Source organism: Vicia villosa, linkage group LG3 (genome assembly GCF_029867415.1).
Source record: "Vicia villosa cultivar HV-30 ecotype Madison, WI linkage group LG3, Vvil1.0, whole genome shotgun sequence".
Classification (NCBI taxonomy): Eukaryota; Viridiplantae; Streptophyta; class Magnoliopsida; order Fabales; family Fabaceae; genus Vicia; species Vicia villosa.
In genome coordinates this window covers 92,794,061-92,812,157 of record NC_081182.1, presented here as the reverse complement: position 1 = coordinate 92,812,157, position 18,097 = coordinate 92,794,061, and positions in this window count along the sequence as shown.

Genomic DNA, 18,097 nt, shown 5'->3' with positions numbered 1-18,097 from the left:
AAGTCCAGTTCCAAGGACAAGCGTAACCGCAAATTCCATCTCCTTCCAACATCATCCTGTTATAAATAAATCTATTAAAGCTTCTGAAACCATTTTTAAAATAAATTTCATCTCGTCAACTTTCCAACGCTTCAAACGGGACTCGAATCGGATACTCTGAACTCCAGTTATGAATTTTTGAAGTTTCAAAAAATATTCAGCAATTTCCTGCGTTTTGCTTACGGAAATTTCACTCCAAAACCTGTTTTTCTTCAACTTAAACATATTCCAAACAACTATTAACATATCTCCTCATTCCCAAACTTTTTATAACTCGAGAGACACATTCTTTCGCCGAAATTCAGTTTCCAAAACACCAAGACAACAATCCTCTTTGCAAACTTACAACTGAACCACATCCGAGAAGCAAAGCTTCTCCCCCACTTCGCTCAAACTAATTCCTACAACAACCAGAAAGCAACAAGTACCGACAGTGTTTCACACACTTGTCGCGTACAGAGGAATAAACAATAATTAGACGACTCTGGACGGACGGACCGACCTGCTCTGATACCACTAAATGTAACACCCCAAATTCTACCCGAAAAATATAATAAAATCAGAGTATAAATTTCAAACAAGTCCATTTGAGGCATCACATATTCGTCATCTCAAAAACATTTACGACTTACTTGCCTTCATATAGATACATAGCACAGGAATTTAAAACGATAATCAAATCATTACTAAAAATCACTTTGTTTAAATTCAATAATTAACTCGCAGCGGAATCAACAAACTTCATAACTATTCAAATCAAGTCGTAGCATCATTGCACGGTAACTTTAAGTTACAATTTAAACCAAAACCATATAAAAATTCAGCAAAAGAATTAATAAATAAAACAATCGTTTTATCCCCCCGAGTGCTACGTATCAGAGCAAGACACCAACTCGACTAACAGCAACTAAAGACTTCATAAAATCACTTCAAACTTCCACCGCTATCTTGAGTACCTGTCAATTTCCCATGGTAGGGAAACATCATTCAGAAAGGGTGAGATATCTACCAATATAAACAAACGCATGATAAACAATATCTTAGAATTTAATCATACGAAATTATCACGTTACAGCTTTCAGACTACATTTATAATAACAATTAACCTGAACAGTTATATTAACAAAAATCAATAACAACAACATATTACTAGTTATAACAACTATTTCTCATCTTCCAGACAATACCTGTCACAACACGTCATTAGTATAACAATTTATAATTACAACTCCGTATTATCACAATTTAACAACAACTCAAGTCACATCACATCACAATTAAATCACACTCATGCCATATACAATGAGACTCTACAACTGCACATGCATGTGGTACCCAGGGCTTCAGCCCCCATCGCCAATTGCCAGTTAAACAGAGGCATCAAGGCATAAGCCTTCGTCACTAATTTGCCAATCTAGGCCGTCGCCAAAAATGCATATGTATATGAATGCAACAAACACACACAACAAACAAAATCATCGTCACAAGGCATAAGCCTATATCGTCGCTATACTAATAAATAGAGGTATACATCGTCACTGAAACATCCTTCAACTTCGCATAAAACAACAACAATTATCACCACAATAACAACTAATTTCATCGATTCAACACAACAGAATCACAACAAATAATCAGGAATAATTTCCTACAAATTTAACCCCCACATATCATTCATCATGAGTCCGGTTATAGAGTTAGAACCCCACCCCTTACCTTGTATTCGGAGTCCGTTCTACAATTCTACCGATCGAAGCCATCTAGCCTTAGCTCCCAACCACTGCCTCTTTTAATCAGAATCAAAAGTTGAAAATTTTTCCCAAATATGCAGCTACATTGCGATGATCATATCTCACAACTCAGACCTTATTTTGAAGATCCCAACGGTCAAAAGTTAGCTATAGGTGTTGCGAACCTACCCACAAAATTTGGCGACGATCCAACGGTTAACGAATCAGGGATCTTTGATTTAGTGAGACTGCTGCAAGAAAAACGGGGATGAGTTTCTCTCCTCTTTTCTCTCTTCTCTACAACTTCCCATGACCAATTCCCCAAGACTTTTTCTCTTCTAATTAGCCTAATCCTTATCTTAACCTAATTTCATTAAACCTATTGGGCCTAACATTCACACCCCACCTTTTACTACCACCATCACTTAATTAAGTCCATATAGTAAATCTAGTATTTCTTTAATACTATTTCTACAACTTAATCAATTAATTAATCGACTAATTAATCATAAAACCCATGTCAACAATTCTCAATACTCCACAAATTCAATAATTAAATTCAAAATAATTTGAAAGTATTTAATTAAATAGTTAATTAAATACCGGGTGTTACAACTCTCCCCCACTTAGAATATTTTCGTCCTCGAAAATTTATCCGATACAACCATCATCAACTTCACCTCCACGTACAACCATCCAACATAACAAACCATTAACACATCTCAAATCGATTACACATATGTCGACCATTCCGGTACTTCTTCAACATAACCGTTACTAACTTGTAAACTATTCCAACGCTATTCGAAAGTGCGAACATCGACGCCATGCAGCGACACTCTTTACGGTATCTCCAAAACTTCTCAAATGGTACACTAATTCTTAAAATTTATTTTCAACAAACCTATTAATTACTCCTTAAATTCACTCAACTTTGACGCTAACGTCCTGTGCGGCACCAACAAACAAGTCCAGTTCCAAGGACAAGCGTAACCGCAAATTCCATCTCCTTCCAACATCATCCTGTTATAAATAAATCTATTAAAGCTTCTGAAACCATTTTTAAAATAAATTTCATCTCGTCAACTTTCCAACGCTTCAAACGGGACTCGAATCGGATACTCTGAACTCCAGTTATGAATTTTTGAAGTTTCAAAAAATATTCAGCAATTTCCTGCGTTTTGCTTACGGAAATTTCACTCCAAAACCTGTTTTTCTTCAACTTAAACATATTCCAAACAACTATTAACATATCTCCTCATTCCCAAACTTTTTATAACTCGAGAGACACATTCTTTCGCCGAAATTCAGTTTCCAAAACACCAAGACAACAATCCTCTTTGCAAACTTACAACTGAACCACATCCGAGAAGCAAAGCTTCTCCCCCACTTCGCTCAAACTAATTCCTACAACAACCAGAAAGCAACAAGTACCGACAGTGTTTCACACACTTGTCGCGTACAGAGGAATAAACAATAATTAGACGACTCTGGACGGACGGACCGACCTGCTCTGATACCACTAAATGTAACACCCCAAATTCTACCCGAAAAATATAATAAAATCAGAGTATAAATTTCAAACAAGTCCATTTGAGGCATCACATATTCGTCATCTCAAAAACATTTACGACTTACTTGCCTTCATATAGATACATAGCACAGGAATTTAAAACGATCATCAAATCATTACTAAAAATCACTTTGTTTAAATTCAATAATTAACTCGCAGCGGAATCAACAAACTTCATAACTATTCAAATCAAGTCGTAGCATCATTGCACGGTAACTTTAAGTTACAATTTAAACCAAAACCATATAAAAATTCAGCAAAAGAATTAATAAATAAAACAATCGTTTTATCCCCCCGAGTGCTACGTATCAGAGCAAGACACCAACTCGACTAACAGCAACTAAAGACTTCATAAAATCACTTCAAACTTCCACCGCTATCTTGAGTACCTGTCAATTTCCCATGGTAGGGAAACATCATTCAGAAAGGGTGAGATATCTACCAATATAAACAAACGCATGATAAACAATATCTTAGAATTTAATCATACGAAATTATCACGTTACAGCTTTCAGACTACATTTATAATAACAATTAACCTGAACAGTTATATTAACAAAAATCAATAACAACAACATATTACTAGTTATAACAACTATTTCTCATCTTCCAGACAATACCTGTCACAACACGTCATTAGTATAACAATTTATAATTACAACTCCGTATTATCACAATTTAACAACAACTCAAGTCACATCACATCACAATTAAATCACACTCATGCCATATACAATGAGACTCTACAACTGCACATGCATGTGGTACCCAGGGCTTCAGCCCCCATCGCCAATTGCCAGTTAAACAGAGGCATCAAGGCATAAGCCTTCGTCACTAATTTGCCAATCTAGGCCGTCGCCAAAAATGCATATGTATATGAATGCAACAAACACACACAACAAACAAAATCATCGTCACAAGGCATAAGCCTATATCGTCGCTATACTAATAAATAGAGGTATACATCGTCACTGAAACATCCTTCAACTTCGCATAAAACAACAACAATTATCACCACAATAACAACTAATTTCATCGAATCAACACAACAGAATCACAACAAATAATCAGGAATAATTTCCTACAAATTTAACCCCCACATATCATTCATCATGAGTCCGGTTATAGAGTTAGAACCCCACCCCTTACCTTGTATTCGGAGTCCGTTCTACAATTCTACCGATCGAAGCCATCTAGCCTTAGCTCCCAACCATTGCCTCTTTTAATCAGAATCAAAAGTTGAAAATTTTTCCCAAATATGCAGCTACATTGCGATGATCATATCTCACAACTCAGACCTTATTTTGAAGATCCCAACGGTCAAAAGTTAGCTATAGGTGTTGCGAACCTACCCACAAAATTTGGCGACGATCCAACGGTTAACGAATCAGGGATCTTTGATTTAGTGAGACTGCTGCAAGAAAAACGGGGATGAGTTTCTCTCCTCTTTTCTCTCTTCTCTACAACTTCCCATGACCAATTCCCCAAGACTTTTTCTCTTCTAATTAGCCTAATCCTTATCTTAACCTAATTTCATTAAACCTATTGGGCCTAACATTCACACCCCACCTTTTACTACCACCATCACTTAATTAAGTCCATATAGTAAATCTAGTATTTCTTTAATACTATTTCTACAACTTAATCAATTAATTAATCGACTAATTAATCATAAAACCCATGTCAACAATTCTCAATACTCCACAAATTCAATAATTAAATTCAAAATAATTTGAAAGTATTTAATTAAATAATTAATTAAATACCGGGTGTTACAGGTAAGACTATATATATACTAATATAATACCATTATAATATCCAAAATTATATATATACATCATTATGTCAATCAAACTAAATCTCTAACATCAACAATATTATACTTCAAATATTAATTGTCAACAATATGAACAAAGTTAGTAACCATATATCCTAGAGTACTATAATATTCTCTTCAAATCGACACAAATCCTACTACATGAATAGCTGATGAATATAAAATTGACACAATTCCTCTTTGATTTCTTCCAACTTAAGTTTCGTGTAAGAAGCAGCACGGAATTCGTCAAAGTACTACAGAATAAAAACATAATATTAATGATTTAGTTAAATGTAATAAATTATAAGAAGTTATCTAATTAAGTTATAAATCCATACCGTGATTGGAATCTCTAATTGATTCATTTGAAGGATTTCTTTCATAAACCTCAAAACAAAGTATCCGCAGTCTGAACTGTTCCGCTGTATCGGACACTACATAGAAAAACAAATAAGATTTTATAGTTGTCTTGTTTTATCAAGTAGCATAAATATTATAAGCAAAATTGTGAAAAATAATGTACCTGCACTTTGATCCAAGTAATGTTGTTTGATTTAGTCCGGGATACCTGTGCGTTTCGTTGACTTCGGAACACTTGTATTGATCTAACAAAAATATAAAAGCATATATTTAGATCAATCTCACAAATAATTAAATATATAAATATACAAGAATATTTAGAACGATCCCACTTACATATCAATAATTTCCTTCATAGCCAGATAATTGCTCCACTCACCATCTACCGAATTCAGAAAATATACAACTTCTCTTATCGGGTTGATAGCAAGCAACAACCAGTGTGCTCTATAAATTAAAACAATAGGTTATATGAAAATTTTGCTACGCAAAAGTGAAGGATAGAAAAACACTTAGAAAGGGGGGGGATTGAATAAGTGTGACTTTAAATCTTGGACGATAAAAATAAATTGCACAATTATTTTTATCCTGGTTCGCTGTTAACGAAGCTACTCCAGTCCACCCCCGCAGAGATGATTTACCTCAACTGAGGATTTAATCCACTAATCGCACGGATTACAATGGTTTTCCACTTAGTCCGCAACTAAGTCTTCCAGAGTCTTCTGATCACACACTGATCACTCCAGGAACAACTGCTTAGATACCCTCTAAGACTTTTCTAGAGTCTACTGATCAACACGATCACTCTAGGCTTAGTTCACTCCTAAGACTTCCCTAGAGTATTCTGATCAACCTGATCACTCTAGTTACAAACTGCTCAGCCAACTGCCAAGACTTCCTAGAGTATACTGATCACACGATCACTCTAGTTCCTTACAACTTAATGTAATTCTAAGAGTATTACAAATGCTTCTTAAAAGCTATAATCACAAACTGTGATATTTCTCTTAATCGTTTAAGCTTAATCTCACTAATATATTACAACAGCAATGTAGTGAGCTTTGATGAAGATGAAGATTCTGAGTTTAGATTTGAACAGCGTTTCAGCAAGTTTGATATAAGTTGTTTTGGTGCAGAATCGTTAACCTTGCTTCTCATCAGAACTTCATATTTATAGGCGTTGAGAAGATGACCGTTGAGTGCATTTAATGCTTTGCGTGTTCCGTACAGCATTGCATTTAATGTTATACGCTTTTGTCAACTACCTCGAGCCTTGTTCACGCTGTGTCTACTGACGTTGCCTTTAGTAGCTTTAACGTTCCTTTTGTCAGTCAGCGTAGTCTGCCACCTGTACTTCCTTCTGATCTGATGTTTGTGAATACGACGTTTGAATATCATCAGAGTCAAACAGCTTGGTGCATAGCATCTTCTGATCTTCTGACCTTGAAGTGCTTCTGAGCGTGATACCATCTTCTGATCTTCAGTGCTTCTGATCTCATGTTCTTCTGATGCTTCCATAGACCCATGTTCTGATTCTGCTTCGACCATCTTCTGATGTCTTGCCAGACCATGTTCTGATGTTGCATGCTGAACCATTTGAGACACAACTTCTGAGCGCTGAATTATGCGTACTCTTTATATATTTCCTGAAAGGGAAATTGCATTGGATTAGAGTACCATATTATCTTAAGCAAAATTCATATTATTGTTATCATCAAAACTAAGATAATTGATAAGAACAAATCTTGTTCTAACAATCTCCCCCTTTTTGATGATGACAAAAACATATATAAATGATATGAATTTGCGATCAGAAAGAGTAGACGGCAAAAGACAAATTACACAGCTATAGCATAAGCATATGAATATGTCTCCCCCTGAGATTAACAATCTCCCCCTGAGATAAATAATCTCCCCCTGAAATAAATACTCGAAGAACTTTAATAAAAGACTTCCCTGATTATTTCGGTAGAGACGATCATATAAGCTTCTGCCTTCAGAGAATTCATAGCTTCTGACTTCTGCTTCCATTGGACAGCTTCAGAACTTGAATTTCTTTAGATCCTTAGAACACTCACAGCTTCTGATTCCTGCTTCCATCGTGGACAGCTTCAGAACTTGAATTTCTTTGATCTTCAGAACATTCACAGCTTCTGACTTCTGCTTCCATTCAGGACAGCTTCAGAACTTGAATTTCTGGATCTTTTAGAACATTCACATCTTCTGATTTCTGCTTCCCTCGGATAGCTTCAGAACTTTGAATGTCTACCAACATCACTTCATGCTAGATTTGTATCAGAACATTGTTGAATGTACCAGAGCCTCATCAGAGCATCTCTACATCCTGAAATGTTGCAGAACAAAAACTAAACGACAAAAGTCAGCATGAACGAGTTAGAACCTAAAATGTATATTCAAATACATAATATGTATCAGAGCCAAATGTATCAGAGCATTTAGGCTAAAAACGTGTATCAGAGCAAATAATGTATCAGAGCCATAACATTATATGTATCAGAGCAAATAGAATTTTGTCAGAACAGGATAGACAATGATATTCAAATTCTATTATCAGTGCTTCTGATCGTGCTTCTGATTCCTGAAGCTTGACAGCACTCAGCTTGCTTCAGTTTCCAAGAGCTTATTCCTTTTACAGAATAACGCTTCTTATGGTTTTGCTTCTGGTGTTTGCTTCTGAAGATTTACTTCACTTCTCTGTACCTGCAAAACACTTAAACCATATAGAACTTGCAGTTCTTGTTAGTGAATGTGTGGGAGCTTTACCCAGCAACTGATAGATTTAATCAAATCATTTATCATTTATCTTCTCCCCCTTTTTGTCATAACATCAAAAAGAATATTTAAAAAGATTCAGATGCATAAAACGACAAATAGAAAACATTTACTGGAATGTAAAACAAAGAAAGTTTTTCATTGATAATCAAAAAGGATTACAAGGAGGTGTTTAACAATCAAGGAAAATAAAACTACTAAGACCAAATCCTAGGACCCTAGCTACGACACCGTTTGAGCCAGCATGCCATGAAGGAGTGAAACGCCTCATTGACTGCTTCTTGGGCTTTCAGGCGAGGGATCAGGGAGACTTGGTCCTGAAGCAGATCTTCCACCATCTTTACCAGAGACAACATTCTCAGCGGGTGAAGATGAAGAGATTTCTTCAGAAGAGATTAAGGGAGAGGAAAGGTTAGATGAAGAGGAAATTGAGACTTGAAGGTCGAGAGATGAGGAAGAAGATGGAGATGATGGAGGGCTTTCACCAGGAGGATGAAACACACGTCTAGAATAGTTTCCAGACAACATTGCTTCGAATGGATTCACCTTGAGAGGATCATAGGTGATTTTGATCTTTTTGGGTTTGGAAGGTGATGTTTCAACAGCTTTCCTTTTGTTGTTTTGATCATTTTCATTATTTCCTGGGCTTGATGAAGAGTTCATGATGGGTTTGCAGAAAAATGAACAAGTAGGGTTGATATGGAAGAGAGAGAGAAAAAGCTTGATGAAGAAATGCAAAGAGATAAAGAGAGATGAGAGGGAAAGAGAAGAGTTTGAACAGTATTTAAAAGGAAATAAAATGAAACGAATGATGAAAAGCATTTAATGTTACGTGACGTGAGGAGAGATAATAAAGACAAATGAGGTGACTAGCACAGTTACCTATGGTCGGTGTCCCTTCAACTGCACGCACGTTTATCCATGAATAGTAACGACAGGTTTACTATCCCGAGATAAAAACGTAACAGCTGTTTTGCTTTAAAAGAGGTTCTGAATCAACTTAGACAATGAAACGTTAGTAATAACCGAATCATAATTTCTAAAAGATTTTAATCAGAACTTCTGATAAAAGTAATTTCATTTCAGAAGATACTTATATATAAGAACTTCTCATCTTCTCATTCTGGGCATAAGTCCATACTGATGTTCTTCAGAATGAACTTAAACCTATCTTCAGCCAGGGGTTTTGTAAAGATATCAGCCCATTGATGGTCTGTATCAACAAAGTTTAAAGATATAACACCCTTCTGAACATAGTCCCTTATGAAATGATGTTTAATCTTAATATGTTTAGCTTTTGAATGAAGAATAGGATTCTTAGATAAACATATAGCAGAAGTATTATCACAGAAAATAGGAATGTTACTCTCAAATATCTGATAATCTTCTAACTGACTCTTCATCCAGAGCATCTGTGTACTACAGCCAGCAGCAGCGACATATTCTGCTTCTGTTGTTGATAGAGCAATAGTTGCTTGCTTCTTGCTATACCAAGAGATCAAATGACTTCCAAGAAATTGGCAACTTCCTGAAGTACTTTTTCTTTCAATTCTGTCTCCAGCATAATCAGCATCACAGAATCCTACTAAGTTGTATTCTTTAGATTTTCTGTAAACTAAACCAACATTAGTAGTACCTTTCAGATACCTTAGAATTCTCTTAACAGCAGTTAAATGAGATTCTCTAGGATCTGATTGGAATCTAGCACACAAACAAACACTGAACAGAATGTCAGGTCTAGAAGCAGTCAGATATAGAAGAGATCCAATCATACCTCTGTATAACTTCTGATCTACCTTCTTACTTACCTCATCCTTACCTAGGATGCATGTTGGATGCATAGGAGTTTTGGCTTCTTTGCAGTCTAGAAGATTAAACTTCTTCAGAAGTTCCTTCACATACTTGGTTTGGTGAACATATGTTCCTTCTGATGTTTGATTTATTTGTATTCCAAGGAAATACTTGAGTTCTCCCATCATGCTCATTTCAAACTCAGCCTGCATAGACTTAGCAAACTCCTTTCCAAGTGTAGCATTAGATGTTCCAAAAATAATATCATCTACATATATTTGACAAATTAAAATATCCTTTTCAAAGGTTTTACAAAAGAGAGTAGTGTCCACTTTTCCTCTAGTGAAACCATTATCTAGAAGGAAAGAACTTAAGCGTTCATACCAAGCTCTGGGAGCCTGTTTCAATCCATACAATGATTTCTTAAGTTTAAAAACATGATTAGGAGACATAGAGTCTTCAAAACCAGGAGGTTGATGGACATAAACTTCTTCATCTATATAACCATTTAAGAAGGCACTCTTGACATCCATCTGATAAAGAGTGATGTTATGCTGAGTGGCAAATGAAATTAATAGACGAATAGATTCTAACCTGGCCACTGGTGCAAAGGTTTCTGTATAGTCAATCCCTTCTTGCTGACTATAACCCTGAGCCACCAGTCTGGCTTTGTTCCTTACCACTTCACCTTTCTCACTGAGCTTGTTTCTGAAGACCCATTTTGTACCAATTATATTGAATCCATCTGGTCTAGGAACAAGATCCCAAACATCATTCCTTGTAAACTGATTCAGTTCTTCTTGCATAGCAATTATCCAGTCTGGATCTTCTAGAGCATGATCAACAGAAGTTGGCTCGATCAAAGATACAAGACCTAATTGACAGTCTGCATTGTTCTTAAGGAATGCTCTTGTTCTGATTGGATCATCCTTCTTTCCAAGAATGACATCTTCTGAATGACCAGAGATGAGTCTAGATGATCTTCTGACAGATGGTTCTTCAGAAATGCTTAGATCCTCCAGAGAAGCTGATACTTGATCTTCAGATTCTTTGCTTCTGAGAAGCTCTGCTTCTGATGCATTGCTTCTTGGCTCAACAACTTCTGATATGTCAATATCATAACCTGCAAAATTATCAACTTGCTTTGGTTTTTCAGAACCAAGCTTATCATCAAACCTGATATTGATTGATTCTTCTACAATCAATGTTTCAGTATTGTATACTCTGTAGCCTTTTGAGCGTTCAGAATATCCAAGAAGGAAACATTTCTGTGCTTTGGAATCAAACTTACCAAGATAATCTTTAGTGTTCAGAATAAAGCATACACATCCAAAAGGATGGAAATATGAAATGTTGGGCTTTCTATTCTTCCACAATTCATAGGGAGTCTTATTTAGAATAGGTCTGATAGAGATTCTATTCTGAATATAGCATGCAGTGTTTATTGCTTCTGCCCAGAAATGCTTAGCCATATTGGTTTCATTGATCATGGTTCTGGCCATTTCTTGCAGAGTCCTATTCTTTCGCTCTACAACTCCATTTTGCTGTGGAGTTCTAGGACAAGAGAAATCATGGGCAATACCATTTTCTTTGAAGAACTCTTCAAAGGATCTGTTCTCAAATTCACCACCATGATCACTTCTGACCTTTATGATTTTACACTCTTTTTCAGACTGAATCTGAATGCAGAAATCAAAGAACACTGAATGAGTCTCATCCTTGTGTTTCAAGAATTTTACCCACGTCCAGCGACTATAATCATCTACGATGACTAATCCATATTTCTTTCCTCTGACAGATGCTGTTTTGACTGGTCCAAACAGATCAATGTGCAAGAGTTCTAATGGCCTTGAGGTAGAAACAACATTCTTAGACTTGAATGCAGGTTTGGAGAACTTGCCCTTCTGATCTCCTCCGAACTTGACTTCTCCTCCAGACTTAAGCACCAGGTCTTGGAACATAGACCTTCTTCCTGTCATGTGTCGCGAGCATCCAGAGTCCAGGTACCATGACATGTTGTGCTTTGTCCTTCTTGCAGCCAAGGATATCTGCAATAGGAATAATCTTATCCTTAGGTACCCACATTTTCTTGGGTCCTTTCTTGTTAGATTTTCTCAAGTTCTGATTGAACATGGGTTTGACATTATAAGCAATAGGAGGAACAGCATGATAATTTTTAATATGAGTTTCATGATATTTCCTAGGTTGTGTCACATGCTTCTTGGTGTGTGTTATGTGAAAACTTTGTGCATGTGAAGTGTGCCTAATATCATGAGAGTGGCCATACTTGAACTGATCATACAATGGCTTGTATGTGAGTTTCATTTCATCAACAGGTTCAAGTTTGTATGGGGTTTCACCCACATAACCAATGCCTACTCTTTTGTTTCCAGACACAGCATATATCATAGAAGCTAGCTGACTTCTGCCAATACTTCTAGATAAGAACTTCCTGAAACTTAAATCATATTCTTTCAGAATATGGTTTAGACTAGGAGTGGATTTTTCTGAATCAGAAGGAGATCCAACATTATTGGATAATTTTAAAAGTTTTTCTCTTAATTCAGAATTTTCCAACTCAAGCTTCTTTGTTTCAAATTCAAATTGCTTTTTCAGCTTTTTGTATTTGAGACTAATTTGAGACTTGAGTTCCAGAAGTTCAGTTAGACCGGAAACTAACTCATCTCTAGTAAGTTCAGAAAATACCTCTTCAGAATCTGATTCTGATGTAGATTCTGATCCGTCATCTTCTGTCGCCATCAGCGCACAGTTGGCCTGCTCATCTTCTGATTCATCTTCTGACTCATCCCAGGTTGCCATAAGACCTTTCTTCTTATGAAACTTCTTCTTGGGATTCTCCTTCTGAAGATTTGGACATTCATTCCTGAAGTGTCCTGGTTCATTGCATTCATAGCACATGACCTTCTTCTTGTCAGATCTTCTGTCATCAGAAGATTCTCCATGTTCAAATCTCTTTGAACTTCTGAAGCCTCTGAACTTCCTTTGCTTGCTCTTCCAGAGTTGATTTACCCTTCTGGAAATCATGGACAGTTCATCTTCTTCTTCAGATTCTGATTCTTCAGGATCTTCTTCTTTGGCCTGAAAAGCGTTAGTGCATTTCTTGATATTAGATTTTAATGCAATAGATTTACCTTTCTTTTGAGGCTCATTTGCATCCAGCTCAATCTCATGACTTCTCAAGGCACTGATAAGCTCTTCCAGAGAAACTTCATTCAGATTCTTCGCAATCTTGAATGCAGTCACCATAGGACCCCATCTTCTGGGTAAGCTTCTGATGATCTTCTTCACATGATCAGCCTTGGTGTATCCTTTGTCAAGAACTCTCAATCCAGCAGTCAGAGTTTGAAATCTCGAAAACATCTTTTCAATGTCTTCATCATCCTCCATCTTGAAGGCTTCATACTTCTGGATTAAAGCTAGAGCTTTGGTCTCCTTGACTTGAGCGTTTCCTTCATGAGTCATTTTCAAGGACTCATATATGTCATAGGCCGTTTCCCTGTTAGATATCTTCTCATACTCAGCATGAGAGATAGCATTCAGCAAAACAGTTCTGCATTTATGATGATTCCTGAAAAGCTTCTTCTGATCATCATTCATTTCTTGCCTAGACAGCTTTACGCCACTAGCATTTACTGGATGTTTGTAACCATCCATCAGAAGATCCCATAGATCACCATCTAGACCCAGAAAGTAACTTTCCAGTTTATCTTTCCAGTATTCAAAGTTTTCACCATCAAATACCGGCGGTCTAGTATAACCATTGTTACCGTTGTATTGCTCAGCAGAGCCAGATGTAGATGCAGGTGTAGGTGTAGACTTTTCACTTTCATCAACCATCTTTTACTGAAGCGTTTTTCTCTTCCTGAATCTTTTCTAAACACGGTTAAGTGCTTGCACCTTAGAACCGGCGCTCTGATGCCAATTGAAGGATAGAAAAACACTTAGAAAGGGGGGGGGATTGAATAAGTGTGACTTTAAATCTTGGACGATAAAAATAAATTGCACAATTATTTTTATCCTGGTTCGCTGTTAACGAAGCTACTCCAGTCCACCCCCGCAGAGATGATTTACCTCAACTGAGGATTTAATCCACTAATCGCACGGATTACAATGGTTTTCCACTTAGTCCGCAACTAAGTCTTCCAGAGTCTTCTGATCACACACTGATCACTCCAGGAACAACTGCTTAGATACCCTCTAAGACTTTTCTAGAGTCTACTGATCAACACGATCACTCTAGGCTTAGTTCACTCCTAAGACTTCCCTAGAGTATTCTGATCAACCTGATCACTCTAGTTACAAACTGCTCAACCAACTGCCAAGACTTCCTAGAGTATACTGATCACACGATCACTCTAGTTCCTTACAACTTAATGTAATTCTAAGAGTATTACAAATGCTTCTTAAAAGCTATAATCACAAACTGTGATATTTCTCTTAATCGTTTAAGCTTAATCTCACTAATATATTACAACAGCAATGTAGTGAGCTTTGATGAAGATGAAGATTCTGAGTTTAGATTTGAACAGCGTTTCAGCAAGTTTGATATAAGTTGTTTTGGTGCAGAATCGTTAACCTTGCTTCTCATCAGAACTTCATATTTATAGGCGTTGAGAAGATGACCGTTGAGTGCATTTAATGCTTTGCGTGTTCCGTACAGCATTGCATTTAATGTTATACGCTTTTGTCAACTACCTCGAGCCTTGTTCACGCTGTGTCTACTGACGTTGCCTTTGGTAGCTTTAACGTTCCTTTTGTCAGTCAGCGTAGTCTGCCACCTGTACTTCCTTCTGATCTGATGTTTGTGAATACGACGTTTGAATATCATCAGAGTCAAACAGCTTGGTGCATAGCATCTTCTGATCTTCTGACCTTGAAGTGCTTCTGAGCGTGATACCATCTTCTGATCTTCAGTGCTTCTGATCTCATGTTCTTCTGATGCTTCCATAGACCCATGTTCTGATTCTGCTTCGACCATCTTCTGATGTCTTGCCAGACCATGTTCTGATGTTGCATGCTGAACCATTTGAGACACAACTTCTGAGCGCTGAATTATGCGTACTCTTTATATATTTCCTGAAAGGGAAATTGCATTGGATTAGAGTACCATATTATCTTAAGCAAAATTCATATTATTGTTATCATCAAAACTAAGATAATTGATAAGAACAAATCTTGTTCTAACAAAAAGAAACAAAGATTAAATGAACCAAGAATGAGAAACTAACCCTACTGGTCGGGTATTATACGCCCAAAGAATCAGACTTTCTGTATTGTCGGATGACATGAATCTATCGACTAAGTGCTATCTAACTGATTCCGGTTCCGAAGCAATTGTCATTCCGCTGCAATGGGCGGAAGACACGAAACGGAATCTGTTTGACAATGCAGTCCCGCGCAACACTCTGTCATGCAACAACCTTAAATAAAAACATTATAAACATATTAGCGGATGAGTGAATAACCGGATGTATGAGTGCATATTAGTGTATATTACCGGATGAGTGAAAAACATAATAAACATATTGTGTAAATAAATTGTTCGACTAATTAAATAATATATCGGATGAGTGAATATTACTGGATGTACGAGTGCATATTAGCGACGCCTAGTTGTTCTTGCGTAAAAATCTCTTCCAAGTCATCTATTGCAATATGTGACATGAATTCAACACCAAAGATACCTTCCTCCATATTGATTTGACGGAGAGCACCTTCCTTCAAATCGGACATATCAACAAGTGTTCCGAGCGTCGTCCGGTATCGAGCCACAAAAGCACCACCTTTTTTTGCCGCTTGCTTCGGAGGACCCTTAGGTGGTACGCTACGAACGTCCTGTGTCACTTGTTGTGACCCCCGAGCAGATGCCTAAAAATCATATAACGATCGATAAAATATAAAATCATGCAGTTTTAGATTCAAATTATATATTAACACCTTAAATGTACCTCTTTTAGTGATGCAACAGACTCCTCCTCCTGTAAAATCCCTTTGCCCTTAATTGCGGGTTTTGTAGGAGCAGTCTAAAATTAAAATGTAAAAAATAATTAACGTAACGGTGCAGAATTGACATTCAAAAACTAAATGATTCATAATGGTTTTGAATATACCTCATCACCAATGATAATGAGCTCCGAGGGCCATGCAACAAATGACCCTATTGCATCTCGCATCAATGTTGTCTCTGAGACCATGTCAGGTACCGGTAGCACCGCATCATGATCTAATACAACATCAACTGATACTTTCAGGTGTCCATCCGGGAGCGGTCTATGGTGAAGTAAATCTCCCACAGTGTTGTGCACTTTTCCCTTGCCAACTAGGCGATAATACGGTGACGATAAGTATAGTTGGCAAGAAGAAATGCCCTAAACCAATAGTAAATATAAAGTCATTATCGTTAATAAAATAGAACAATTTGTAAGGGAAAGAAATTTATAATTACCTCGGGAAGTTTTCTTTGACAGTTGAAACTAGCTTTATCACTAGTTTCTTTCACTGATGTAGTATTGCACTTTTCTCTCATATACATATCTTTATCTCTTTGCAATTCAGAGACTTGTGCTTGCAATTCCTGCAATTTTTGCAACACTTCTTGATTGGTAGGATTTCTTCTCCTAGGATGCTTGTAAAAAGAGGTTGGAGTCACACCATGACCCTTACCCCTCACCCGACCGGGATACTCAGGAGCATCTAGTGCTCTACTAAGTACGCTCCTATCATCCTGGTCCTCACCGGTGGACACCGATTGCGACAAGGTCTCCTGTAATTCATTTACATTTCAATAATGATTAGTGGAGATAAAAAATCATTTATATATTAAAAAACATTTGATTTAATTAAAGACACAGTATTATACTTACACATTCAGTATAAACTCTCTGAACATCGGGATCGACAACTTGATTCTTGCCCACACGAGCTTCCTTCCACAACACATGTACAGGAAGTGAAGTTTCCTCACTTTTAGTCTCCTCTAACTATGCATTGACACAAATGATAAAATCGTCAAATAGAACACATTTAGACAATTAATTAAAACGCATTTCTATTTACTTACAATTTTATCCTCTAAGCGTGCATATCCCAAACGCCCTTTTTTGTATGGATACGCGGGTTTGGATGCTCTCGCACTATTCGTGGCACTCCTTTTCCGAAAATCTTTATCTCTTTGATTTACAAACTCAACCCAATCTTTTTCATCAATGAAGATCTCATACTTTTTTGGCCGTCCCGGTGCCTCTTCAAGAAAGTTTCCATCTTTATCCTTAAGATAGGTGTTTGTCAAAAAAGCTTTCCACCCTCTATATCTTTTTCCGGCCAAACTAAGTATGTAGCCTCTACGATCATCTGGTATCTCAAAAGTCCTCTGCAAAAAAACATACGCATAGTGTGTTAGTATAAGTAATTTAAACAATTTATCGTCAAGATAATAACAACAACCATATATGATATATACCTGAAGCTTGTCCCAAATCGCTTTTTTTTTTCGCATCCAACTCTTCGCTTTTCAGATTCCATTTATCTACGGAGACTGGAATATGCATACGAACAAGTGTACCAATATAGCTTGTCAACTTTGCAGAATTAGGACCAATTGGTTGGTTTTCAGAATTACATTCCAAATGGTATACTAATCCTTGGTTTCTATGTCGAATGATTCCCTTCATGATGGTGATGCCTCGTGCAACTTCTTTTGCTTCAGTATCAGGTGGAGCATTTGTATCCGGAGCATCTCTTTCTTGAGCATCTCTTTCTTGTGAGTTTTCTTGTGAGTTTTCAGGTGGAGCATCTCTATCTGGAGCCATTGAACCTGTATCAAACAAACTAAAGCACATTAGTACACTATTAATAAGCTAACAATCTATACAAGTCAAATGGAAGTCAAACCATACATGTACAAGTAAATCGGTAACGAAATCGGTACAAATCAAAATAAGCGTCAAAAAAGAAAGTTTTCGGAATTGAACG